We start from the raw sequence: 27,497 nt of genomic DNA on the forward strand, positions 1-27,497 counted from the left end.
TATATTCATTTGTTTCACAGGTTATATTAAGTAAATGACATGTGTCAAATATTTATCAATAGAATTGAGGTCTTTTTATTCCCAATGTCTTTCACAGAGCCCTATCATAGAGGATGTTTAAAATGTTTGTGGTTGTATTGTCTCCCCTTCTGTAATGTTTAGTTGCTCTGTGCTTATTATTGTTACATTTTATGGAAAATTAAGTTTTTGGAAAAATCATGCTAAAATATCTATGCGACATTAGAAAGCCAAATAGAAATTTTCTCATGACTTGAGGCTGTGGAATGTTACTGCCACTGTACTTTTTCATGAGACTAAATTATTGAGAAGCAGTAAATTGCCTCAACAGCCTGAGATTTTTCCTCCTATGATTGCCTGAACATACATTTTAAATTTGGCTCTGTTTGTTTCTGCAGGAGTAAATCTACTCAGGTACTCCTAGTGAGATTTGTTAAGTATTAGAAAGTCTATTCTGCTCCCACATCCTCACAGCAATACCACAGCAGTTAAATTGAGTAGCATTACAATTTCTGTCTTTGTGGTTAAAACTTTCACCTAAAAATGTCAGTTTTGAAATGAGAGTACTCCCTAAAATAAGTTTCTTTTCTTATCCTTAACAGTTACAATTTGTCAAGTAGATGAAAAAGAAGAGAACATAGATCAAGCCGAAAATTTTAAATAACCAGTTTTATTGAACATGTTTTACATAAAGTTATTTCACTCACTTTATTACATTGAATAAGTTTTGTAAAAGGTATTACTGTGTTTTTGCCACAATCAAGAAACAGAAACCTCTTTTTTCGCCCAAAAATGATCTCTCATGGTCCTTGATATTGAAATGCATATTTCCATCCCCAGTTCATGGGAGCAGTGCTCTTTGGACCTATAGTTTGGTCTTTCATAGAGTTTCATATCCATTGAATCACACAGAATGTGGCTTTTTCGCTCAACATAATATCCATCCTTATGTTAAGGGTATTGGTAGTTTATTTAACCCTTTATATTTTGATGAAACATTAGTATTGTGTCCAGGTTTTAGCTATTACAAATACAGCTGCTACGCAAGTTCTTGTATGAGCCTTTGTACATTCATATGTTTTAATTTTTCCTGACAAATACCCGGAATTGGGATTGCTGAGCCATATGGAAAGTGTATGTTTAGCTTTATAAGAAACTGTCAAACTGTTTTCCAACGTGATCGTATAATATTACATTTCTACTAGCAATGTATGGGAATTTCAATTGCTCTACCTCCTCACCCACACGTAGTATTGTAAGCCTTTAATTTCTTCTATTCTAGTGGGTAGATAATGATGTCTAATTGTGGTTTCATTTACATTCCCTGGTGACTAAAAATGTTGATTATCTTCACATTTGATTTTTAGCTATTCACATAGTATTGTTAGTGAACTGTCTGCCCATATCTTTTGCCCATTTTAAAATTGAGTCATTAGTCTTATTATTCAGTTATGAGAGTTCTTTATATACTCTCCACACAAGTCTTTAATCAGATATAAGATTTACAAATATTTTCTCCCAGTTGTGACTTGCCTTTTCATTTTCTCAGCAGAGCCTTCAGAAAAGCAACAGTTTTCTTTTCTTATTTTCTTTTTTGGATGAAGTTCAATTTATCAAACTTTCCTTTATGTTTTGTTCTTTTGGTATTCTAGCTAAGAAGTCATTATTCAACCCAGGGCCAGGAAGAGTTTTTCCTCTATTTTCTTTTAGAAGTAGTATAATTTTAGCTCTTTCTTGTGTTCAGCTGTGAGGTAAAGGTCAAGTCCTATGTATGGATGTATGTACATATGTATACTATTTTGTATATCAATGTCCATTTCCTCATGTACCACTTGTTGAAAATATGACCTTTATTTCATTATTGAATATCACCATATTTGGGTGAGTCTATGTCCTGTTTACTGTGTTTCACTGATTATGTTTATCTACACATCAATATTTTGATGACAATCTCAATTACTACATAACTTGAAATTAGATACAAAAAATTATCTAATTTGGTTCCTCTTTTGTTAAATTGTTTTGATATTTTAGTTTCTTTGTATTTGTACTTAATTGTAGAACCAGCGTATCAATTATGACAACAAAGCTTTGTGGAAATTTGACTGCAGTGAGTCCACAGATAAATTTAAAGAAAATTGACATCTAAAAAACCTTAACTTTTCTGATCCATGCATATAGTATATTCCTCCATTTTGGGGTCTTCTTTAATTTCCTTTAGGAATATTTTAGTTTTCAGTGGATGTCTTATACATATTTTATAAAATATATTCCTAAGCATTTTGTAGTTGGATGCTATAATTAATGACATTGTTTAATTAATTTCAGTTTCTTCTTATTTATTTTTAGTGTATATCATTACAATTGACTTTTGCATAATGACCTTATATCATACAACTTTTTGAACTTACTTTTTGGCTATGAAAAGTCTGCTGTAATTATTATCTTCTTTACTTCGTATGTGATGTGTCTTTTCTCCAGCTTCTCTTCATTTTTAATTATTGGTTTCTAGTAAATTGATTATAATGTATCATGGTGTGGTTTTGTTCGTATTTATTCAAGTTAGTATCTCTTTTTAAATGTGACAATTAAAAAATTTTTTTGAAATATTTTTATTTTTATTTCTTCAACTATCTGACCTCTACCTCTATGACTCCAATTTCACTTATATATGTGTATAATGTGATGTCTTACAGCTTTCTAATGAACTACACTTTTCATTTCTTTTCTCTTACTGTGCTTTATTTTGGATAGTTTCTATTTGTAAGCCTTCAAATCCATTGGTGTTTCATTCGGTAGTGTCTAATCTTCAATTAATTGCCTCCAGTGTATTTTTTATTTTGAATATTATATTTTTCACTTTATCATTTCTAAAGTTTTTACTTTTCTACTATCCATTTCTCATTTCATGCTTTTCTTAACACCCTCAAGTAGATTTAAAAGGTTTAGACTAGAAGTTTAAAGCATTTTTATCTTACCATTCCAGTATTTTTGTCATTCTGAGCTTGTTTCTATGGGTATTTCATTCTCCTGGCTCTGTGTCATATGATCCTGTTCTTTGGTATCCCTGTTAATTCTTCATTAGATACAAGACTTTGTAAAATGTGTGGTCTTGAATGGTGATTTTTTTTTTTCTTTTAATAGTTCTTAACTTTTTTTCTGGCATGTAGTTAAGCTACCTAGAACAAGTTCAATCCTTTCAAGGATTTTTTTTCTTTTTTCTTTTTTTTTCTTTCTTTCTTTTTTTTTTTTTTTTTTTTTTTTTTTTGAGACGGAGTCTCCCTCTGTCGCCCAGGCTGGAGTGCAGTGGCCCGATCTCGGCTCACTGCAAGCTCCGCCTCCCGGGTTCCCGCCATTCTCCTACCTCAGCCTCCCGAGTAGCTGGAACCTCAGGCGCCGCCACCACGCCCGGCTAGTTTTTTGTATTTTTAATAGAGACGGGGTTTCACCATGTTAACCAGGATGGTCTCGATCTCCCGACCTCGTGATCCGCCCACTCCCGCCTCCCAAAGTGCTGGGATTACCCGAGTGAGCCACTGTGCCCAGCCCCGACTTTTTACTTGAAGTTTTAAACCAGTCTTCTAAAGCTACTGCACAGGTGTGTATCTTCTGAGGACTCTACCCATCACACATTTAACAAATCTGACTGTTGGGAACACAAATTCTTCTCAGCCTTAGGTGATCTCCAGATAATTTTCAAAATATTATTTTCTAGTTTTTTTTTTCCATGGCATTATAAAATATTACTCCATGCATTCAAGATTTCTAGTAAATCAAAGACCCAAGAAGACTCAACCGTATGCTACTCAAATTCTCTCTCTCTGTCTGAGTGTGTAAAACTTCCTCCGTTTAAATATTCTGCCACACAGAATTTAGCCACATTTTTCACTGAGCTCTAACCTTTGTCTTTTCAACTTAGCTAGATTGTTAGGTCCAGTTTGAATTTTTCCCTGGTGCACTGTGATCTGCGAACTGCTCTCTGTGTATAAACTGAGTACATTTTAAGATTCACCTAATTATTTTTCTAATCTCAGAGATCACAGTTCTGTACTATTGTCCTATGTGTGAAGTCAGTTGTTTTACATATTTTGTTCAATTTTATAAATTTTTTTGGCATAAAGGCAATTTTCAGAGCAGTTACTCTTTCATCAATGGTAGTGGAATTTCAGATACGTTTTGATGAAAGTGAGAGATAAAACATTTAGAAGAAAAAGCATGGTACTGAAGGGTAGCACTGAGTAGAGAATTGAAGCAGGGAATTTTGGAAAACCACAGGATAACAGCGAAGGACGCTTATGAATGAAAGAACAAAGACAAGTTTTACTTACTGCCCTATATTTCAAATCTAAGAATACTCTATTTTAGCCATGTTTATTTCCATGGAAAATTCTATGAAGCATTCAGCAAAGTTCCATAAGGAATCATTATCCTAAAATGACTTTTTACAGCTTCTGAACTGCTGCAGGACAGAGTCTGGGTTTGGCCTTTAAAAAATCTCAGATTGGGTAAATTTTTTTCTCCATCCTATTACTCTTTTTTGAGCTATGTGTTTACTCAGTTTGGCACCTCTGTCCTTTCTGTCCCTTGCTCCGTGCATTAAAGGTGTAAAATACCCTGCCAAGGTACTATTACCACATTTAAACCTATTTCTTCTCTAAGAATACTATTCATTTATATCATGCTTGTGCAAAGGGCTCTCATACACACATCTCAGAGAAGCAAACTCTGACATAGATTTTCCTTTCATAGTGTCAAATACCACCTATAATACTGAAAATTCCCAAACCAGTATGTGTGTCCAAAGTGTCTCTCCGACACTCAAGACTCGCACATCCAACTATTTTCCGAACACTTCCATTTCAGACAAAGCCAATATATCCCAAAGTGAATTCATCAACTTTCTTCACCAAATCTATTGTTGAAGGAAATTAGCTTTGACTATTGAGACTAGAAAGCAAGGATAGGAAGGACAAGAGATTCCTGGATTTCAATGCAAGATTTTAATATCTTTTTTTAAAAAAGTATACATTGATTACTTTTGTAAAGTTTATAAAACATTATAAATAACATAATTCAAAAAGGAAAAAAAAATACCCTCTGCCTTGAAAAACAAGTACATCCCAAATGGAATTAGGATCCTTGAACTATGGAGTAGTACAAAGCACTCTAGAGAGTCTTGAACTCCAGCCATAGGATGGCATAGAAGGCACAGATATTTTCCCCTTGACTTCAGGTTTATTCTTTCTCCTTCCACAATGGTCTAGCATAAAGTAAATCCTTTCTGTGTTTTTATTTAAGTGTGTATGCTAAAATAAATTTCGTGGAAAAAAGACAATTATCTTTTACATAGTCTAGTGATAAACTGACAGAAAATTTTTAAATACTTAGGTGATCAATTATATCAGACGATTCCCAATGAATAATGGGTGCCGATACAAACAATTCCTAATGTATAATGAGGCTGATCATTTTCCTTCTTTTGGTTTCTGTAATTAGGTTTAGAATATCCCTGCAAGGTGAAGGGAATTATACTTTTAATTTTTTAATATAATATTGAGCATATTCAATTAAGGTTGTCAACATAGCAGAGCTGATTCTATGCCTGCTATTTGGAGAGTTGCTATCACAGACCTGAGCTGTGAAGAACATTATGTTTTACTTTAAGAAGAAGATTTGTGTTATTAAATACATGGAGACACAAGGGAGAAGTCGAAGATTGGGTTAAAGAATGTAAATGTTCACTCTGAATTTATCTACTTCTAAAGACCCAAGTTAAGTAACTAAGTGTATTTTAATGTATTAAATACACTTTTTATTTAAAGTACACTTAGTGCATTTAGTTTAAATAAAACAAAATTTGCCTATATGTATTATGACTTCACTTTGAAACAATTTTCTGATGTAGTATTGTTCCAAATAGTCTAAGGAGATTGGATGGTTCATCTTGAACCATTTTATCCCTGTAGTTCTAAGTTAGAGCAAGCAACACATCTTAGTGATCAGAATGTATTTCTTGATTTAGTGATACTATGCCTTCTCCTCCATATTTGCTTTATAAAGGCTCACATAGTTGTGGTCACTGTATTTCTGCCTTGAGACTTCTATTTCATATAACAAATACTTCTGAATTCATTATATTTTCTTAAAGTTTATTCCTACCAACACATATTCTTTTATCTTCATCCTTTTGAAGTCAATTCAAGCAAATCAATGTAAATAGACTGCAAAATTTGCCATCTTCTTTGAAAATGGCCTGGCCAATTGTGACAAAGATTTTATGTTGACATTCTTAGTTTCCATTGGAATATTTCTATTTTTATTGTAGTGTAAGAAAAACCAAACATATGTGTGATATTAATGCATTACATTTGAGACTAAAAGTCTATTATTTTACTTTGTTTCTGCCTACAAAATAGATGACAGTAGAAGTTCATTTTCAGGATTCTAAATATTACAACTATTCAAATATTAAATTTTTTGAAATTATTTTCAAAATGATTACCTATTAAAAAGTCATAGCTGTATAATAATTGAGGAATCAATTGTAAAAATGAAGAGCCAAAATGTTTGCACTAGAGAGCCAAAAGGATAGATGAAGAACAAGGTGGTAGAAAAAAGATTGCTTTTTATGTCATTTCAATTTGTGAACCATATGATGTACTACCTATTTAAAACAAACTGAAAGGCTTATGATGGTGGCATTAGCCATTCTCACAAAAGCTAAAAATGAATGGTAGGTGTTCATTCAGTGGCCCAATCTATGTGACCCAGACAAGGTGTTGTCTTTTTAATGATGATTGAGAGTGTTACAAAAATTGCATAGATTTTATGAAAGATAATTTGGTACAAAACTGGAGATACTCCAGATGTACAAGATGAAAGAAGTATTTGAAAAGGAAAGACATAACAAGAGGAAGCAGATGACACTGATGGATGTTTTTTAAAATGCTCTCATATCATCCACTCCTTTGGTTTCACACATGCCGTTAGAACTAATCCTGATGAACTGTTTTCCTACAACACTATCCATAGATCAATAATGATTCTCTGGGAAATAAAGTTTATTGCTTTTTATTTGTTATTAAGCAAAATGCCTTTTGCCATTTTTAAGGGGAAAAAACCAATATTGCAAATTTATTTTCAAAATGGAATATTTGCAATGCTATTATTTTTCCACTTTTATTAAATATTTGGAATTTATTCTTCTCTACTTTTAAAGAAGGTATTTTAATATATGTAAATAGAGATATTTAATATATTTTTCTCCTGACTTACATGATACATTTATGGACAATATAAAGTTGTTTGGAACAAATATTATTAATAAATTATTGACTACTTATCATAAATCCATATTATGCAAATATATTAAAAACCACAATACCATCTTTACTTTTTATTACTGTTTTTTTCAGAATCCAAGCTATCAAATCATAGAAACACTGCTAAAATAGAGAAGGGCTAGTCCTAGACATCAAAGTTAGGTTATATATATATAAAACTTTTTTTTAGTGGAGTCTCACTCTGTCGCCCAGGCTGGAGTACAGTGGTGTGATCTCAGCTCACTGCAACCTCTGCCTCCCGGGTTCAAGCAATTATCCAGCCTCAGCCTCCAGAGTAGCTGGGATTACAGGTGCCCACTACCATACCCAGCAAATTTTTTTGTTATTTTTAGTAGAGACAGGGTTTCACCATGTTGGCCAATCTGGTCTTGAACTCCTGACCTCAAGTGATCTGCTCACTTAGGCCTCCCAAAGTGCTAGGATTACAGGCATGAACCACTGTTCCGGACCTAAAGTAATATTTTAATACAATGTAGCACCCTTTCCAAATATACTACAGTCTAATTTAAATTTATATTGAGCATTAGAAATACAAAGTTTGAAATTACTCATTGTTCAAATGAAGAAATTAAATGGATAAAAGTCTAATGATTTTATCAACACCACAGGACTAGCTAATAGACTGAGCATAGGAATGAAAGTTGCTGTCTTTTAGCCCAGTGTTCTTGCTTCTAACTCATAAACTCAATTTGCTTTTTGGAAGACTCTTCTAATGGTTATGAAAATTTGGAAATGAAATTGACTATATCCAGCTGATCTTAAGGCATAGTCATGTGTTTTGACATTGGATTGGATTTAGTTTTGAGACATTGTTCTTAATTCAAGAATGTTGACTACTGTTGGATATAGGACTGGTTTCTGGGCATTCCAAGATTGGAATCAAAGGATAAAGAAGTGTGAGAAAAAAAAGCAATCGGAAAGTCTTTTGGAAAACATTTGTAGAGCAAAGCAAAACACAATAAAGAACTGAAAAATTCAAGAAAGAAGATGAGCTGGAATACAAAGGCAAATGGTAAGCAAAGCAACATATACAACTTATATTTGGTATCAAGGAAATGTTGATGTGAAACACAGACTGAGTAAACTGAAACTAAATTGCCAGATGATATCAACATGTGTATTGGTATGAGTGACATGAAATAGGAGGCAATGAAAGCTTGATAACATTTTTGTCTCATTTGGGAACAGGTTATAGATGGTGTTAAACTTTAGATATTGATATAAAACTGTACTGGGATTAAATACTTGTACTCACAAAAGAAATAGGAAGAATTGAAATAGGATATAAAATTTCCAAATTGCCAGATAAAAACAACAAAAAGTGAGTCAAATGAAATACAAATATTAAAATTAAAAGGATGAAATGTGATAGACAGGGTAACTGTTAAAATCACTGTGGGTTGAGAAATTTTAATGTTATATATTTAATGTCTAAATATCAAAATGAAAGACTTTTTGTAATAAAAAAGTTCCAGTGACAAAAACACAAGAATAAATTAAAAATTCACAATTGTTAACTAAAAGTTTTAATATGTTTTTCCCAAATCAATGGAACAATTTTCCCAGTCATTTCATGTCATACGGTAGCTTTACATGAGATAAATTTTATTTTACATATATGTATTTATTTATATGAATTAATTAATTAATTTGTACCCAATATTTTTAACAAAGTAGACTGGACCTACATGTAATACCTTAAATTATCTTTACCCTTCATTCACATTTAAATCCATCCCATATGGTACCATACTGAGTAAAGAACTCTAAATTTGTTGTACTGTTTGCTATTGTTTCCGACAATGAATTGGGGGGAAGGAGTGGGTGGGCAGGAACAAACCCTACTTCAGAAATTTTCAAATTATAATGAAAATGTTTCATTCTTGCTCAGAATGTACATAGCATCCATGCGAATCTGGAGACTAACCAGTTTCTTTACAAGGAAGGTTTTCTAAATATGTAACAAGAGCTACAACTGCCAGATAATTCTAAATGAGAAGTTAACAGTTTTCTTCTAACTCTAAAAATACTAAGAAATCCTTCAGTGTTTCTGTTCTAATTTTCCTCATGCTAATTAGATGAGATTGTCATTTTAGAAACAACCCTACTATGTTCGTTTTCTCTTTTAATTAGCATATTAGATCATTATCTGTGTTTTAATGACCCAAAAGGGCAACAGTTACAGCTGTTACATTGAAGCCTCACTGGAATGCCCTACTTGGGGTCCATGCCACAGGCCCACTGGAGACCAAGCCATTTATGAGTCATAGTGTCTCTGTGGTAATTAAACTGCTTTTCAGCTGTGTCCCACATGTATCTTGTTCTCTGTCAGGAGAAACTCGGAATCCAGAAAACCTTCCACAAAACAAATGTCATCTACATTGTAAGACTCATCTGACTGGATCATACAAATTGTTATCTGAAGAAATAGCTCTCTATAAGATGGAGAGTTGTCATGATAAAATTCCCATTAACGTGGATCACCTCCTTGCACGAGTCAGTGTACTCTTAGATTTAAAACACTCATAAATTAATTGATGTAATGTCCCCAAAATATTTGTTGCTTTTTATATGACTTTTCCGTTGCATTATTTTTTGAGTAAATACTGGTTATGACTAATTTCTTTCATAATAAGAACTTTTGAATTAATACACTGAACTTATCCCAATGGAGTTAAGAAAGAAACAAATAATTTATATAACCCCATTCTCACGATGTTAATAAAGATATACCCAAAACTGGGTAATTTATGTAATGAAAAAAAGTTTAATGGACTCACAGTTCCACATGGCTGGGGAGGCCTCACAATCATGGTGGAAGGCAAAGGAGGAGCAAGGACACGTCTTACATAGCGGCAGGCAAGAAGGCATGTGCAGGGGAGCACTGCTTTACAAAATCAACAGATCTCGTGAGACTTATTCACTATCATGAGAACAGCACAGGGAAAACCCGCCCCATGATTCAATTACTTCCCAGTGGGACCCTCCCATGACAAGTGAGGATTATGGGAACTACAATTCAAGATGAGATTTGGGTGGAGACACCGCAAAACCATATCATAATTCCTGGTCAAAAATCTAAAATATGTGTTTCCATCAGTTTTGAAACAATGGAACTGTCATGTAAATTGATAGCCTTAGAGTCAATTATTTTTTCCTGAATGCATAATTTGGGAATCTTAATAACAACAATTTAAAAAAATAGATTGCTCAGTTACAAAAGTGCAGCAAATATTTTGGGAGGCTGAGGCAGGTAGATTGCCTGAGGTCAGGAGTTTGAGACCAGCCTGGGCAACACAGTGAAACCCCATCTCTATTAAAAATCCAAAAAGCTAGGTAGGCATGGTGGCAGGCACCTGCAATCCCAGCTACTCAGGAGGCAGAGGCAGGAAAATCATTTGAACCTGGGAGGTGGAGGTTGCAGTGAGCTGAGATTGTGCCATTACACGCCAGCCTGGGCAACAAGAGCGAAACTCCATCTCAAAAAACAAAAACAAAAACAAAAAATAGATTGCTCCATTACAAAAATATAACAAATCCCCATGGCACAACTTTACCTATGAAACAAACCTGTACTTGGACCCTGGACCTACAATGAAAGTTTAGAAAAGTACACAAACACATATTTTTATATTTAAAATAATTTCACATACCCCCACACAATGAAACCCGTTTTAATATTAAAATTATTAAGGATCTAGCTTCTCAAAAGTTTTAAATTATAAACGTCTGAATCTTGGAGGCCTAGCAGATGGGCGAGGAGAGAACAATAAACAAAGCCAAAAAAAAAAAAAATGCCTGGAATGTGATTGACTTTTGGAATTTGTGCAAACACATAGGGTGGTGCCTACTGAGGAGGCTGCAGAAAGGGAGTATAATAAAAAAATCATATTTTCCTGCTTTAAATCAGTAAAAGTAATTTTATAACAATGTGAAATAATTGTGGATGCAACTGACAGTTTGCTCAAGGGTAGTTCACTTTAAATACTCAGATACTTCCCTTGCCCTTATCACCTCAACTGTTCACTCTCCCAGAATGGACTGTGTTTATAAGTCATGAGCTGCTTCTTCCATGACTTTAGTGGCCTCTAAACTCAAGTGAAATTTATACATTTAAGTCTGGTCCAAAATGAATCACATCTGTTTTTTTGGAAACTGTGGCCAACTTAAAACTTTCAAAAGAAAATGAGAACTAAAAACGCTTCCTCTGCCTTAGCAAAGCAGAAGGAAAGGATGTGAAAGAATATACAATCTTGACATTATGGATATTACTTTATCCCCTTATATTTGCAGTTTTTATATTAGAAAAAAGTTCTAAAACTAACATTTGGACACATGTCACTGAGTGGCAGAGTTGTTTCAATCATAACTGAAATAGAACCATTCTTTCCTTTTTATAACAAAGACAAATTCTTCATTCTGTGAATGAGAATTAACAACTAAGGTTTTCAGGGGCTTAATATTGCAGAAGCTGTCATTAATTATAATGAAGCTGATTATAAAAATGGAATTGTAAGGCCGGGCGCGGTGGCTCACGCCTGTAATCCCAGCACTTCGGGAGGCCGAGGCGGGCGGATCACAAGGTCAGGAGATCGAGACCACGGTGAAACCCCGTCTCTACTAAAAATACAAAAAATTAGCCGGGCGCGGTTGTGGGCGCCTGTAGTCCCAGCTACTCGGGAGGCTGAGGCAGGAGAATGGCGTGAACCCGGGAGGCGGAGCTTGCAGTGAGCCGAGATCGCGCCACTGCACTCCAGCCTGGGCGACAGAGCGAGACTCTGTCTCAAAAAAAAAAAAAAAAAAAAAAAAAAAAAATGGAATTGTAATAAATCAGGCTGCAGTCAACTACCTTTGAACAGCTAGAATACTTACATACTCGTAATAGTTTACTTTTTTTCTTCTGTTTATTCCATATAATTACTTAGATCATCCTTTTTATCTCCTGATTCTTGTTTATGGTATTTTATTGCATAGGGAATGACAATTGAGGAAAGTATTGTAGTATTATATGAGTTTTGGTAGGGCAGTCTGGGTTAACAAATGTACTCCATAACATATAATAGACCAAAAACAATAGAAATGTATTGCTCCTACCCTTAATAGTTCAAGCAAGGGTCTACTTTTCAACTGGCAGCTCTCATCTTGTGATAATTCAGGAACCCACACTCCTTCATCTGTGACTGCCAATCCTGAGGCCAGGTTCTTCATATTTTTGTTTCTGTGCCATGAACTCATCTTTCACTCTGGTAAAGCCTAAAGATCCTTTTTAAGCACAATGCTTTAAAATACATACAATAATAAGAGGATTTAAAGGAAAACAATGATATTGACATACATTTATCAAAATACGTATATGAAATGAACTTGTGATACTGTCATATATGGTAATATATGTCCTTTTTTCTTTTTTTTTTTTTCAGAGACAAGGTCTTGTTCTCTTGCCCAGGCTAGAGTGGAGATCATGGCTCACTACAGCCTCAACTTCCTAGGCTCAACTGATCCTCCTACCTCAGCCTCTCGAGTAGCTGGGACTATAGACATGGACCACCTTGCCTGGCTAAGTTTTTCTTATTTTTTTGGAGAGACACGGTCTCACTACATTGCCCAGATTGGTCTTGAACTCGTGGCCTCAATTGATCTTCCCTCCTCACTTTCCCACAGGGCTGAGGTTACAGGTGTGACCCACTGTGCCCAGCCCTATGTGTTCTTTTAAATTAATGTTGAATAACCAGATCTTGCAACACAGTTCTAATAACCACCATAATTTTGAAGTAGTGATGAAGGCAAGCAATATTTTGATATATCTGCAGTAGAAGAACTGATATAAAAATATCTATGATTTTGACTGGCAGTCAAGTCACAGGTACTACTATGCTACTGGGATTTGTTGGCTGCCATCATAAGAGAAAGAAATTATAAATTTCAGTTAGATCCAGTTAAAACAGAGATGTAATTTGTTCCCATCCAAGTTCATGAACTCTCTGAATTCTATCCACAAATCCCCAAAGGCTAAGAATCTCAGCCCTTGTCTGCTCAAAGCCAGCGGGAGGGAAAAGTGAGCATGGAGGAGCATTTAGTTTTAGTACTTGGTGCTGATATTAACTGCAAGTACAATGGAATAAAATAATATCCACAATGTCAAAATTGTCTGTCTTTCCCCAGTTATAACCTTTGCCCCCAAAATGGCACATATAACTTTCTACGGACCATAATTCAGACATATAGGGAAGTAGGAAGGGAGGCACAGATTCCATGCAAAATATATTTTCTTTTTTTAAATTTTACTTTAATTTCTGGGATACATGTGCAGAACGTGAAGGTTTGTTATACAGGTATACATGTGCCATGGTGGTTTGCTACACCCATCAACCTGTCATCTAGGTTTTAAGCCCTGCGTGCATTAGGTGTTTGTCCTAATGCTCTCTCTCCTCTTTCCCCCAAACCCCTGACAGGCCCTGCTCTGTGATATTCCCCTCCCTGTGTCCATGCGGTCTCATTGTTCAACTCCCACTTATGAGTGGGAATATACAGTGTTTGGGTTTCTGTTCTTGTGTTAGTTTGTGGTGAATGATGGCTTCCAGCTTCCTTGATGTCCCTGCAAAGGACATGAACTCATTCTTTTTTAATGGCTGCATAGTATTCCATGGTGTACATGTGACATATTTTTTTTATTCAGTTTATCATAGGAACACTTTTACACTGTTATTGGAGTGTAAAGTAGTTCAACCATTGTGGAAGACAGTGTGGCAATTCCTCAAGTATCTAGAACCAGAAATACCATTTGACCCAGCAATCCCATTACTGGGTATATACCCAAAGGATTATAAATCATTCTACTATAAAGACACATGCACACGTATGTTTATTGCAGCACTATTTATAATTGCAAAGTCATGGAACCAACCCATAGACCCATCAATGACAGACTGGAAAATATATTTTCTAGTAGTCGAGTCAATTTACAGACCTGAAGGAGGCAGTCCAATTTAGTTCCTTTTAAAACTGTTGTGATCAGAAAGGTAAATTATCCTTGCTCGTAAAAATTGTCCCTGTCTATGTTTCCATGCCTTTAATGTTTTTGTTTTTTATTTTCTATGCCCATTTTAGTTTATTCGTCATTGTCACAAAATGTACTGACAAAGGGATGAAAATTACTGTTATAATAACACAGCATGTGGAACACATATTACTTTGTAAGTTCATGAACATCATATTTCTAGATCTAAGCTGGCTTTTAACCTAGTAACCATACATTAATGACTCATAGTCAGTACATATTCTATGTAAGTGCCACAGAAATCAAGTAAGTGTCCGATAAAGCCCAAATCACACCTCATGGCGCACCAAGGAGGAAGGGAATGACTCTCCTTGGAAATCAGAAAAATTTCTAAGTGGAGGGAAAGTTTGGGCTGTGAAGTTAGGAACTCACAGTACTTCAACTGGTGAACCTAAGGAAATTTTATCCCGGAAAACACTGTGAACAATCAACTGGTGAACCTAAGGAAATTTTATCCCGGAAAACACTGTGAACAATCAACTGGTGAACCTAAGGAAATTTTATCCCGGAAAACACTGTGAACAATCAACTGGTGGACCTAAGGAAATTTTATCCCAGAAAACACGGTGAACAAAGGAGAGGAAAAGCATATTCTGAAAATGATTATTATCTTGGGCTGACTGTAGTATGGAGTCATAAGGGAAAATAAAATGATAGTCCACTCTAAAAGGTATAAAAGGGCCAGATTGTGAATGGTCTTGATGTTCTGCCAAAATTGGCAGAGAGACTGGTTAGATAGCTATTGTAAAATTCAGAGAAGAGTAAGATATTGTACAAGTCATTGGCTACGGAAAGGGAAATAAGTGGTTTGTTTTGAAAGATAATTTAGATTTAGAAATAGTTCATTACAGAGAATGTGTTTCAGGAACAAGTGTGAGAGAGGAAGTTGAGAGAGCGGCTTCTGATGGTTAAACTAGAGGATGGTGGCGCTGTCTAAATCATGGCAGAAGACAAAGGCAGTGGGGCAGACTGAGGGAAAGAAGATAATGGGCTCAGTTTGGTACTTTTTATGTCTGCTGCATGAGCACGACATGCGTTTCACACTCAGAGAAACAGTCGAGGGTATAAGCCTGAAATGTAAGAGAGGACCAGTATTTGAGTCATATGTCTCCTGGGAACTCGTTAGGATATATGAGTAAATCAGTTAGGAAAGGACTGTCAAATAGAACATCAATTTTAAAGCACCTAGAAAAGCAGTTCCACACAGGAATCAAGACTTTCTCATACTAGCTGCATTTTTTCTTGTATTTAAGTAAAGGATGGATGAGAATAAAAAAAATCAAAAGACTCATAAGAGTAAGATTTTTAAAATATGCCCTGCTGCATTTTCAGGGACAAGATTAAAAGTAGGGGTTTACATATTCATTTCTTTTATATATTTCTTTTCTGTATTTCTTTTCTTTTATATATATATTTATTTCTCTTTATCGATGATGAATGACAAGCATGTCATTGTTAATAGTTTCACTCAAATATTGAAGAACTTAGAACCTCCAGTAGAAAATACTTCATAAGGCTGGGCATGGTGGCTCACGCCTGTAATCCCAGCACTTTGGGAGGCCAAGGAGGGTGGATCATGAGGTCAGGAGATCGAGACCATCCTGGCTAACATGGTGAAACCCCATCTCTACTGAAAAATAGAAAAAAAATTAGCCGGGCGTGGTGACGGGCACCTGTAGTCCCAGCTACTTGGGAGGCTGAGGTAGGAGAATGGCGGGAACCCGGCAGGCGGAGCTGGCAGTGAGCCGAGATCGCGCCACTGCACTCCAGCCTGGGCGACAGAGCGAGACTCTGACTCAAAAAAAAAAAAAAAAAGAAAAAGAAAAAGAAAAGAAAATACCTCATAAAGCAAAACTGGGCTGCATGTCCATTTCTGAACCAATCGCTGGCAGGGGAAATAGGGTAACTCCTTGGATTATTCGTCTTTTCCTGGAGGACGAATGGAATTTATTTCTCAAGATACTTAGTTGTGTGTATGGGGCGTGGGGTAGAGATTATCTGAAAACACAAGTCAGAATGTTCTTGGAAAGAAAGGAGGAGTGGATATTGTGAAGGCAAAAGTCATGTCTATTGTATCTTGATGATCTGGCTGATTAAACAACAATCAAAATAACAACAGCAACACATGTTTTCATTTTAACCCTTATTATTTTGTATTATTCTAAAAAGTATTAGTTATTCCTCCTTAATCGAATACAGTTTATAAAAGAGTTTGCCCTCAGGGTTATCACTCTGAATTAGCATGAATCATCAGTGTCAAAAATACACATGTAAAAGATGCAAATAATTGAGCCAAATACAAACAACATCAGAAAATATATTGGAAGATATTTGATGAATTTTTATGATATATTTATATCATAACTTTCCAATGGAGAGATGTTGTTTGTTATGTTTTCTGGTTAATGCCCAGTGCCTAAAATGAATAATAAATATGTGTGAAATGAAAAAATGATGAAAATCTTTATATCGCCTAAATTGTGATTTTATCTTTCTCTGAAAACAGAATTCTGTCTAAAGATTTTATTTCTGATGACTCTCATTCTACTATTCCCTTTTGTAATATTCTTTCTAAATTTCACTATGTGTAACCTCATTTGCCCTTCAACTTTATCCAAAGTTCTGGATGTATTCATATTCACTTCTTCTTTCCTTTTTTGGCTTTTAAATATCCTGGCATAATTTGTTTTGACTGGGTAGAACTGTGTTCTTTTGGATAGCCAACTTCCTTGAATTCTACTTTCTAGAAGAAGCCGGAGAATTCATCATACTAGTTTTCAAATTTGATACAATTAGCTTCCTAAAGTTAATTTTCTTAATTCTGCTGACATTTCCATTTCCTTCCCTTAGGGAAGAGAATTTGATTTCATTAACTTGTGATTGTTTCCTCAAGGTTTCTTTCTACTATTAGAATCCCATCTAATTTTTCCCTATGAACAAGAATAAAATCTGATGTCTGCCCTGGGAATTTTAGCTTTATTATAGAAGATCAAGCCATGAGATCTCATTGCTTCAGAACTTCTTTGTCATCAGTATTCAGTTTGATATGCGCCTGTCAATGCTTCTTCATCTTTATTTAAAATTGCTTTAAGTCAACTAAAGAAAACCTTATTAACCTTCTTTTACTGGTTTAGTGATTTATAAAATTTACATTAGGTTTATAATGTAGTTATTTTCTGTGTTCTTACCACATTAACTTTAATTCAATTATTATTTCCAAACAATCCCATTGCTACACCTTTATTCTGGATATAAAATAGCATTAATTTCACAAATAATTATGAAACGAGTTCTCTTTTCTAAGCTCATCCTCTAGTTCCAAGTGCTATTCTACTCATTGTCACCTATGTTAATAACATCTTAGCTCTGGCCCTAAGATGGGGCTTCCAGATATTCCTGATTAATTCCATCACTCAAAAGTCACCTCAAAGCCTATTTGCATCGTTGTATGATTATTTCCTCACAAAATAATATAGTAATTAATAGATAATGAGATATTTAAAACATATTATGATTGTCATTGAAATAATATGTCAATGTTCATAAGTCGATAATTTTATTAAAAAAACTTTAAAGAAAAAGAGCAAATGAAGTGACAAAAAACTAAAATCTTCAACTGGTTTGCATTAGAAAGAAAAAACAAATGGTAGAAGAGTTGGTGAGAACCCAGAGAAGAGTTAAACAGATAGCTAAACCTATTTATTAAATTAAACAGGAAGATATCAGATAGCTAAAGTGACAAGAGGGTTATTTTATAAAAACTTTAAAGTGCTTCAAATTATGCCTTATTAATTCTTTTTATTTATTCAACTAATATATTTTGAGTGTTAGTATGTGTGAGTTATTACAGAACTACTGGATGTGAGCTAGAGAAGTTGGATTAAAAATTATGGTATTGCACTTGAACTGTCTAAGGGATGTTTAGGGTAGGCCTCCACAGGTAAAGGAAGAACCTATAGAGTTAGTTATTTAAAGAAATATAGTCTATGTGTCTGTTTTTGTGCCAGGCCCATGCTGTTTTGGTTACTGTATCTTTGTAGTATAGTTTGAAGTGCCAGCTTTGTTTATTTTGCTTATAATTGCATTGGCTATTTGGGCTCTTTTTTGGTTTCATATGAGTTTTAGGATAGTTCTTTCTAATCCTATAAAAAATGACATTGGTGTAATAGTAATAACATAGAATGTGTAGATTGCTTTCAACACTGTGGCTATTTTAATGATATTGACTCTTCCAATCCATGAGTAGAGAATATTTTTCCATTTGTTTCTGTCACCTGTGATTTCTTTCAGCAATGTTTCATTGTTTTCCTTGTAGAGATCTTTCACCTCCTTGGTTAAAAGTATTCCTAGGTATTTTATCTTTTTTGTGGCTATTGTAAATGGGATTGTGTTCTTCATTTGGCTGTCAACATGAACGTAATTGATATATAGAAATGCTACTGGTTTTTGCACATTGATTTTCTATACTGAAACTTTACTGAAGTCATTTTTAAGTTCCAGGAGCCTTTTGATGGAGTCCTTGGGGTATTCTAGGAATAGAATCATATGGTCAGCAAAGATAGGCAGCTTAACTTCTTCTTTTCCCACTTGGATGAGTTTTATTTCTTTTACTTGTCTGATTGCTCTGGCTATGACTTCCAGGACTATGTTGAATAGGAGTGGTGAGAGTAGGCATTCTTGTCTTGTTCCAGTTCTTCAAGAAAATGCTTACAGCTTTTCCCATTTGTTATGATGTTGGCTGTGGGTTTTTCATAGATGGGCCTTATTATTTTGAGGTATGTTCCTTTGATGCCTAGTTTCTTGAGGGTTTTTTAAATCATGAAAAGATGTTAGATTTTATAGAAGGCTTCTTTTGCATCTATTGAGATAATTATATGGCATATGTTTTTAGTTCTGTTTATGTGGTGAATCATATGTTTGATTACTGTATGTTGAACAAACCTTGCATCCCAGTAATGAAGACTAGATACAAACAGCTCACAAACATGAGAAATTCTCAACATCACTGATCATCAGAGAAGTATAAATCAAAACCACAAAGCGATACCATTTCATACCAGTCAGAATGGCTATTATTAAAATGTCAAAAAACAACAGATGCTGGTGAGGTCATGGGTAAAAGGCAACACTTACGCACTGTTGTTGGGAATATAAATTAGTTCAGCTACTGTGTAAAGCAATTTGGAGATTTCTCAAAGAACTTTAAACGAAACTACCATTTGACACATCTATCTCATTACTGGGTATATACCCAGAAGAAAATAAATCATCCTACCCAAAAGACACATGCACTCATATGTTTGTTACAGCACTATTCACAATAGCAAAGACATGGAATCAACCTAGGTGCCCATCAGTGGTGGATTGGATAAATAAAATGTCATAAATATACACTGTGGAATACTACACAGCCATAAAAAAGAACAAAATCATATCCTTTGCAACAACATGGGTGTAACTGGAGGCCGTTAACCTAAGTAAATTAATGCAAGAACAGAAAAACAAACACCACATGTTCCCACTTATCAGTGGGAGCTAAACATCAGTTATCATGGACATAAAGATGGCAATAACAGACACTGGGGACTGCTAGAGAGGGGAGAGAAGATAGTAGTATCCAACTGACTGTTGGATACTATTTTCATTACCTGGGTGATGGGATCATTCATAAAAAAAAACCTTAACATCACACGATACATCCATGTAACAAACCTGCACACATACACCTGATCTAAAATAAAACATAAATTATTCAAAAAATAATTTAAAGTTTTTTAAAAAAAATTAGAAGTAAAGATAAATTATTTGAAGAGAAATGTGGTAATTAGGAATGGGTATTCTGTTTAATTAAAATTTACCAGTGTGTATTATGTATCAAAATACTTGATTTAAATTTTGTTCATGGCTTTCATCTCAACAATTCTACTTCTAGCAATCAGTCTAATGGAAATAACCTATAGTATCCACAAAGAATTACAGAAAGGACACTATCTGAACTGACTAGATCTTCCCACTGCTCAAGGCAGAGCCTGAAACAAGGACTTGTAATAGTGCAGTGATACCAGGCTGCTGGAATGAAGGATAGGAGAGATTAAGGGAAGGAGAAAAAGCTGTCATAATATTTGTTGTCAAGGTCACTACAGAGAGCAACTGGGACTTGGCTTTACCTGACATCTCAAAAGCCTATAGAATGCCTCTAAGTTTTTCTCTGGAGGATTAACTGAGAGATGAATTCCTCCATGAAGGCTTATATCTCATTGGCTGAGGGCTACTCTTCAGGGATTACCTATGTTATCCACTCCCACTCCACTCCCGCTACAATATGCATGAAGTAGTGCCAATTCTTGGGCATTCTTGGCCACAGAATGAGGGAAAGAAATCCGTTTCAGGAGAGATTTTGTCAGCTTACAGTAAGTTGAAACCCAAACAAAACTATCTACCGCACTTGTTGCCGAATTCGATGGGGAGACTTGGCAGGGGAGATAGCATGATCACAAAGGTGGTTTTCCCAGGGCAAGATTTATTCACTGCGCTCTGGATGTGCTGACCCCTATGACTTCCACCCAAGGGGGAAGCTTGACTGGTTAGTTAGTTGTAGCAGGGGACTATGTTCACACTTTCTCTGGGTCTAAAATATTAAACGACAACAGCAACAAAAAAATCAATGGGGAGATCTAGGACATGGAGGCAGGACATTAGAGCCATTTGATTTAAAAAATCATGGTGGTTATTTTAAAATATGTTCAAAAATTGGGGATGGCCAAATAAACAAAATATACACAAAAGTGGAGTTTGGTTACTATAGTGTACAGCTAACCTATATGACAAAATATTTTGTAGCCACCTAAATATTTTTAGAAGCGTATTTAATGCTTTAGGAAATTGTTCATAATATTAAGCGAACAAAATAAATAATAAAGTTATACAGGTCTTATTTATATATGCATAAAATTATTTGAAAAAATATATTAACGTATTAACAGTGGTGACTTGGGTGTAGTAGAATTATGGTTTATCTTCATTTACTCTTTTGTACTTCTTCATATTTCCTAAATGGTTTACAAAGATCACATATTATTTTAGTAATAAAAAATCGATGGAAACAAATTTTCATTGCATTGGACTCATTCTACAGTTCCACTTTCTAGGAATTCATCCAGGCTTTATGAACTATGGACTCACTGTAAAATCTTTTCTCAACCAAATATTCAATGTGCACCCTAAAGCCTCATTACAAATTTGACTGTCTGTGATTTGGTGATGTAGCCTCAGCTCAAGCTTCCTGTCTCACATTGACTGACCCTAAAAAGCAATACCGTGTACTTGGAGATCATCAGAATCTTCACTGTAGATAATAGCACATTCACTTAATTGAATAATTTATCCGTGATTCGGCCAGCAGAAACAGAAGAGTCAGAAAGAAAGAAAGAAAGAATGTTGAGAAAAACTCGGCAGTCACCAAACACATTTTGTGTGGAAAAATGCTTGCAGAATTATTTATTTGTTGAGAAAGAAACTATCTGGAAAGCTATAAGGGAAACTTCGTGGTTAGTTTTGTGGACACTTGATGCTCATGGAATGTGGAGCAGAGTTTAATGTCACATGACATAGCACTCGTGCTACCCTCTCTGGCTCATTTTCTGCTGCTTTTCTTTCTAAAGATTCTGACATAATAAATTGTGAATTGAGAAGATACACAGTTCCTCTGAAGATTTTATACATAAGACATAAACGATGTTGAAAAACCATGGAGATAGCCTATGATTAAGCTATGATTAAGTGAGTGAGAACAACTAGTTTGGGTATGAAAAACCTACATTACAGCTGAAAGCAACAAAATGCCAGCTGTAACCTGCTGAGAAAAGAACAATGGCAGAAAAAGAAACAAAGACTAAGCTGGTTTGTAGTAGTTGGAAATAGAGTGGCTTTTCCTGAGCAGAATTAAGACTGATGGTGAACTTAAGAGGGGAAAAAAAATTAAAAATTTGTGGCCAACAAACTTGATCATTAGAGAAATGCAAATCAAAACCACAATGAGATACCATCTCACGCCAGTTAGAATGGCGATCATTCCAAAGTCAGGAAACAACAGATGCTGGAGAGGATGTGGAGAAATAGGAATGATTTTACACTGTTGGTAGGAGTGTAAATTAGTTCAACCATTGTGGAAGACAGTGGTGATTCCTCAAGGATCTAGAACCAGAAATACTATTTGACCCAGCAATCCCATTACTGGGTATATACCCAAAGGATTATAAATCATTCTACTATAAAGAGACATGCACAAGTATGTTTACTGCAGCACTATTCACAATAGCAAAGTCATGGAGCCAACCCAAATGTCCATCAATGGTGGACTGGATGAAGAAAATGTGGCACATACACACCATGGAATACTATGCAGCCATAAAAAAGGATGAGTTCATGTCCTTTGCAGGGACATGGATGAAGCTGGAAACCGTCATTCTCAGCAAACTAAGCAGAAATACCTAATGTAGATGACGGGTTGATGGGTGTAGCAAACCACCATGACACGTGTATACCTATGTAGCAAACCTGCACATTCTGCACATGTATCCCAGAACTTAAAGTATAATTTAGAAAAGTTAGAGTTGGTGCCAGATTAAAACTATAACCCAAAAAATTATTATCAAATTTTTGAATGAATAGAAAAAAATGCTTATCTGAAAAACGGACTTTTTTCTTCTGTTACATTTTATTACTTGTACAGATAGTTGACCATCAGTAAATCACCACTGCATATGATAGAAATTTTGAAAAGTTTCAAGAGCAATAATTTATCTTGTAGTATTATCATATTGGTAAATTTCACTTCTCTGTGGAAACCTTAAAATCTACGTTCTTTTGACAAGGAAGTGCCTTCCAGTCTAAATTATAAATTCATATATTCAACACATATTTTTGCATATCTACAAGATACCAGAGAGTATAGTTGGTTCTGAAGACACAAAGACAAAAAAAAAAAAGTTTTGGTTATGAAGTTTGTTATGAACTCCCAGTATAAAAGAGAAGACGAAGATGTAGAGACAATATTGCTATACAATATACAAATACGAAGGTCAGAAAGAGACATTAGAGTGGAGTAGTAATTAACAACATAGATTCAGGAGCCATTCATCTGGGTTCAAGCTCCTCTTTCACCACTCACTGTTATGGGTACTTTTGGAGCATTTACCTAAACTACTTTTTTCTGTTTCCCCATCTATAAAATGAGGATAGTAATAATACATCTGCCTTTTATGATCTAAATGAAAACAAAGTGAATCAATATACGATTTACATATATGTAAATCAATATATGTAAAGAACAGTGTCTGGTATGTATTAGGCTTTAAGCAAATGCTAGCTAAAGCCATAAATGCGAGTAGTTGTGAATGACGAAAGGAGAAAAGGCTGCTGGGAAATTGTCAGGGAAAGGCTTGATGGGAGTATTCTGAAGATGATAGAGAATTTGTAAGATTGAATGGCAAAAATCTGATCTAACACTATTCTAGGTCATAAAGTCATTTTTAAGCAAAAAATATAATAAAACACATTTTAAAAATCTAAAACCAGTCTTGGTAGGTGGGGTTGATATTTGTGTGTGTGTGGAGGTCAAGATATTCCTGTAATAATGATATATATTGCAGCTCGTCTTTCACTGGGAAAGACTAAGGCACAGATTAATGTTTACCTCTCCTATTTTTACAATGACTTTCCACCCTGCTTTTCTCTAAACTTCAAATTTCTTAATAATTTAATCTGATATTTTTAATGTTTCAGCCACCTGGCCAGTATCTAAGTAAATTTACTGAATTAGTTTCTTAAAATGTCTGTGATCACTAACAAACTATTTTTATTCTGGAAGAGACTTTACCGTCTTTTGTTACATTTATAAGAATTGGCTCCAGAAACTTAAAGCTTACTGAAAAGAAAGCTCCTTAAGGGCTACAATTGTGTGTTTTTCATCTTAATATTCCATTTAACAAACACCCACAATGTGCAGGTACTGTATTATGAACATTTTTATATAACAGCTACCAGTTGAAACTATAACTAGATGTGGAGTAGGTGTTAAAAGCTTGTGTGTTATATTGCACTGCTGTTTGGAGTATGTTGACATATACAAGTGTTTTACTACTGTTATCTTCCTTCAATTTTTCCAGTTATTTTGATGATTATGGGATTGGGGTGTAGAAAACTAAAAGAAAATAGACTTTAATTTGGACCAACAGCTGGTGGTTACACATGTAATTAATGGGGAAGGCTGTTTACTGGTATTTATTTTAAAACTGATCCCATCCCTGCCAAAGAAAATGTCAGTACTGAAACTTCACATATTCAAACAGCCAAATTTGGCTGCCATGAACTTGTGGCTTGATAGATTTATTTAATTTTTTATACTGCTCATGTACAAGTCAGAATTTGTGTAGGTCATAGCATGTTATTTTCATTTGATAGTAATCCTCTGGTTTTAATGCAGACTAAGAGAACTTCATGGCATATACTTTGGGATATGAAATTGTCTTAAAATATATTTCGTTTGTGTTTTCCCATACTGTTGAGACATTTCAGTAGCTAATGGAAACCATAAGTTAGTCTAACGAAGCCCATGTATAATTTTATACCATAGTCTGTGCAACTTTGACATTTTCATAATTAACCAAAGTCTGGGAATTTAGTTCTAGGTTGGTCTTTTGCCCAAGCATTCAATTCTTAAATGTGATTAAGAAGCTGAATTTTATATTTGAGTACTTGGCTTCAGTTCCTAGAAGCCATGCTACTGAAATCATCTGGTTTCTAAGCATTTCCTTTTGGAGGGGATAATTGCCACAAAATAGTGTGTTTTTAAGATATATTTTGGTTCTCAGGTCTACATAACACCATTCTGTGTATGCAACATTCCCTTGCCTTTGTGTGGTTGGTTCTTCATCATTTTCTAGATTTTGGCTTAAATATCACGTCCTAAGTGACCTTTCCTAAAGAATCTCTGTAATTTATACTGGAACATTCTCTATCTCAGATTATTTTAACTAGTCATATATTTATCATTTGTGATATCTAGTATTAACTTGTATTTTTAATATACCCCAGATATATGGAAACTGTCAACTGCTCTTATTGTTTTCGCTCTTGGTGGGTGATTCAGGTAACTGTTTATTAACATTTTGAAGTTGTTCCTTTTCCTGACCTTGTGGGATACTAGCAAAGATTAATCAAAACAAAGTAACTTTTTCTTATTTTCTTAGCTGAATATGCAAGGTCAAAGAACTTAAACAACTAGAATTATTTGTATTTAGTTATATATTAGTGTATATAAGATTTTCAAAGGAACAAATCTTCAAAGCCTCTGATAGTGTTCTTCTTTTCAAGTACTCTCTTCTTTTCTCCTTTCTCCCTCCAGAGACAGTGCAACCGCTTCCCTGCTCTGCTTCAGGACTTTGCATATTTGCTCTCTGTTGCCACGCAGACCTCTCAAATTCAACATGTTTAAAGCTGAACTTATCATAAGCCACACAAACTACATTCCTAATGACTCCTCTTCTGATGTGCCTTACGTTGATTATTGCTACCACCCTTCCACCACCTTTTCTGAACCAAGATCTGAGAATGGTGTATAATTCTCTCTTAACCTACCAGCCCATAAGTCACCATACATAGCTATATGTCTGTGTATACATACATACGTATAGATTTGTAATGTTTATCTCTATCAATCACCTATTTACCTGTTTATGTTTATATTGCTCTTTCATAAAATTCAATTGAGTTCCATCCTCTCATCTCTACCACTTCTGTCACTTGTTGAATTCTGGCCATTTTTTGTGGTCTGACTACTCAATCAACCTCCTATATCGCTCCCTCCAGTTCATTCTATCATCCCTTACTGATTTTTTCTGAAAATCTTGCCCTTGATTCTTTTTATATACATCTTTCCTTCTCCCTACTTTGAACTTTCCACATGTAAAGGAGCTTCTTATAATACTTGAATGTACTCTACCCTTCCATGTCACCCATATGTTGCATATTCATTGTTTTTCTTTCTCTGAAATTGTCTCAATACTTTACTTATTCCAGTTAACTACTGTGTGCCCTTCAAATTTTACCTAAGCTACAGTTTCATCTCAAATGAGTTTTCAAACCTCTCATTTCAGGTGACTGTTTTCTATCTTCATAGTATCGTGAATGCCCTGTCAGTATTTATTACTCTGTATTTATTGTTTTTATTTTCTGCCTCTCTCACAAGGCTATAGGTGTATTTAAAAGAAGGATTATGTTCTTTATCTAAATCTCTGGTATATAGCATGGTGTCTGGCTCATGATTTATGCTCAACATATGTAAATAAAGGAGAAAATAGCCATGGAACCAAGAACATTGGCTTCTATTTGGAGAAATTTTGTGATTGGAAAAAGGTGATGTAAAAATAATTGGCACATAAACCTTTGCTTCAGGTTCTGCTTCCTGTACATCAGGAAATGTTCTAGGTGTTTTTTCATGTATAAATGCATTTGATTAGTGCAGCTATCCTAAGAGATAAGTTCTATTATTACCCATTTCCATATTAGGAAGCCAAAGTGCAAAGAAGTTAACTTACCTAAGATCGTGCGTTTTCTTAGCCTGGGTTCCTCTGAAAACTGAGTCTGTGGCAAAGGTTTATGTGCTAAAATTGGGTTAGATTAAGAGAAGCCAGGGAAGCAGGGGTTAGGGAAAAAAGATTGGAACTGGAAAGAAGAGAGTCAATGTGAGGCAGCATTACTGAGTTGATCAGCATTTGGCGACTAGTGCAAATGATGGGGATCTCTCCGGACCATCTTTTGACAGGCTTTGTAATGAATACATCTCGAGACTATCCATCGAAGGAGAGGGAAGGGGAAGAATCACCTATGGATTCATGTGTCCCATTGGTCAGACGTTTTTCTCATATTTATTTTTGGATCACGCAAGCACAGTTGTGCTTAGGATCTCCTGGTACTTTATTTTATCATCAACAGGGATGCACCAAAGAAAGGGGCACAGGGTTCAATGCAGGAGAATGATTCAAGGTAAAGTTGATTTGCTTCCTTTTGAAGTCCTTTGA

The 27,497-nt window shown here is 34.9% G+C and overlaps 1 non-coding gene across 1 annotated transcript; it reads left to right on the top strand.

The window, feature by feature from the left end:
* The first annotated feature begins 20,884 nt into the window (after nucleotides 1-20,884).
* Nucleotides 20,885-21,044, top strand: LOC112427003 (U1 spliceosomal RNA). The gene has a single exon (XR_003018427.2). It is a non-coding gene; the product is annotated as a U1 spliceosomal RNA (small nuclear RNA).
* Nucleotides 21,045-27,497: the final 6,453 nt, after the last annotated feature.

This window comes from Macaca nemestrina, chromosome 4 (assembly GCF_043159975.1).
Source record: "Macaca nemestrina isolate mMacNem1 chromosome 4, mMacNem.hap1, whole genome shotgun sequence".
Classification (NCBI taxonomy): Eukaryota; Metazoa; Chordata; class Mammalia; order Primates; family Cercopithecidae; genus Macaca; species Macaca nemestrina.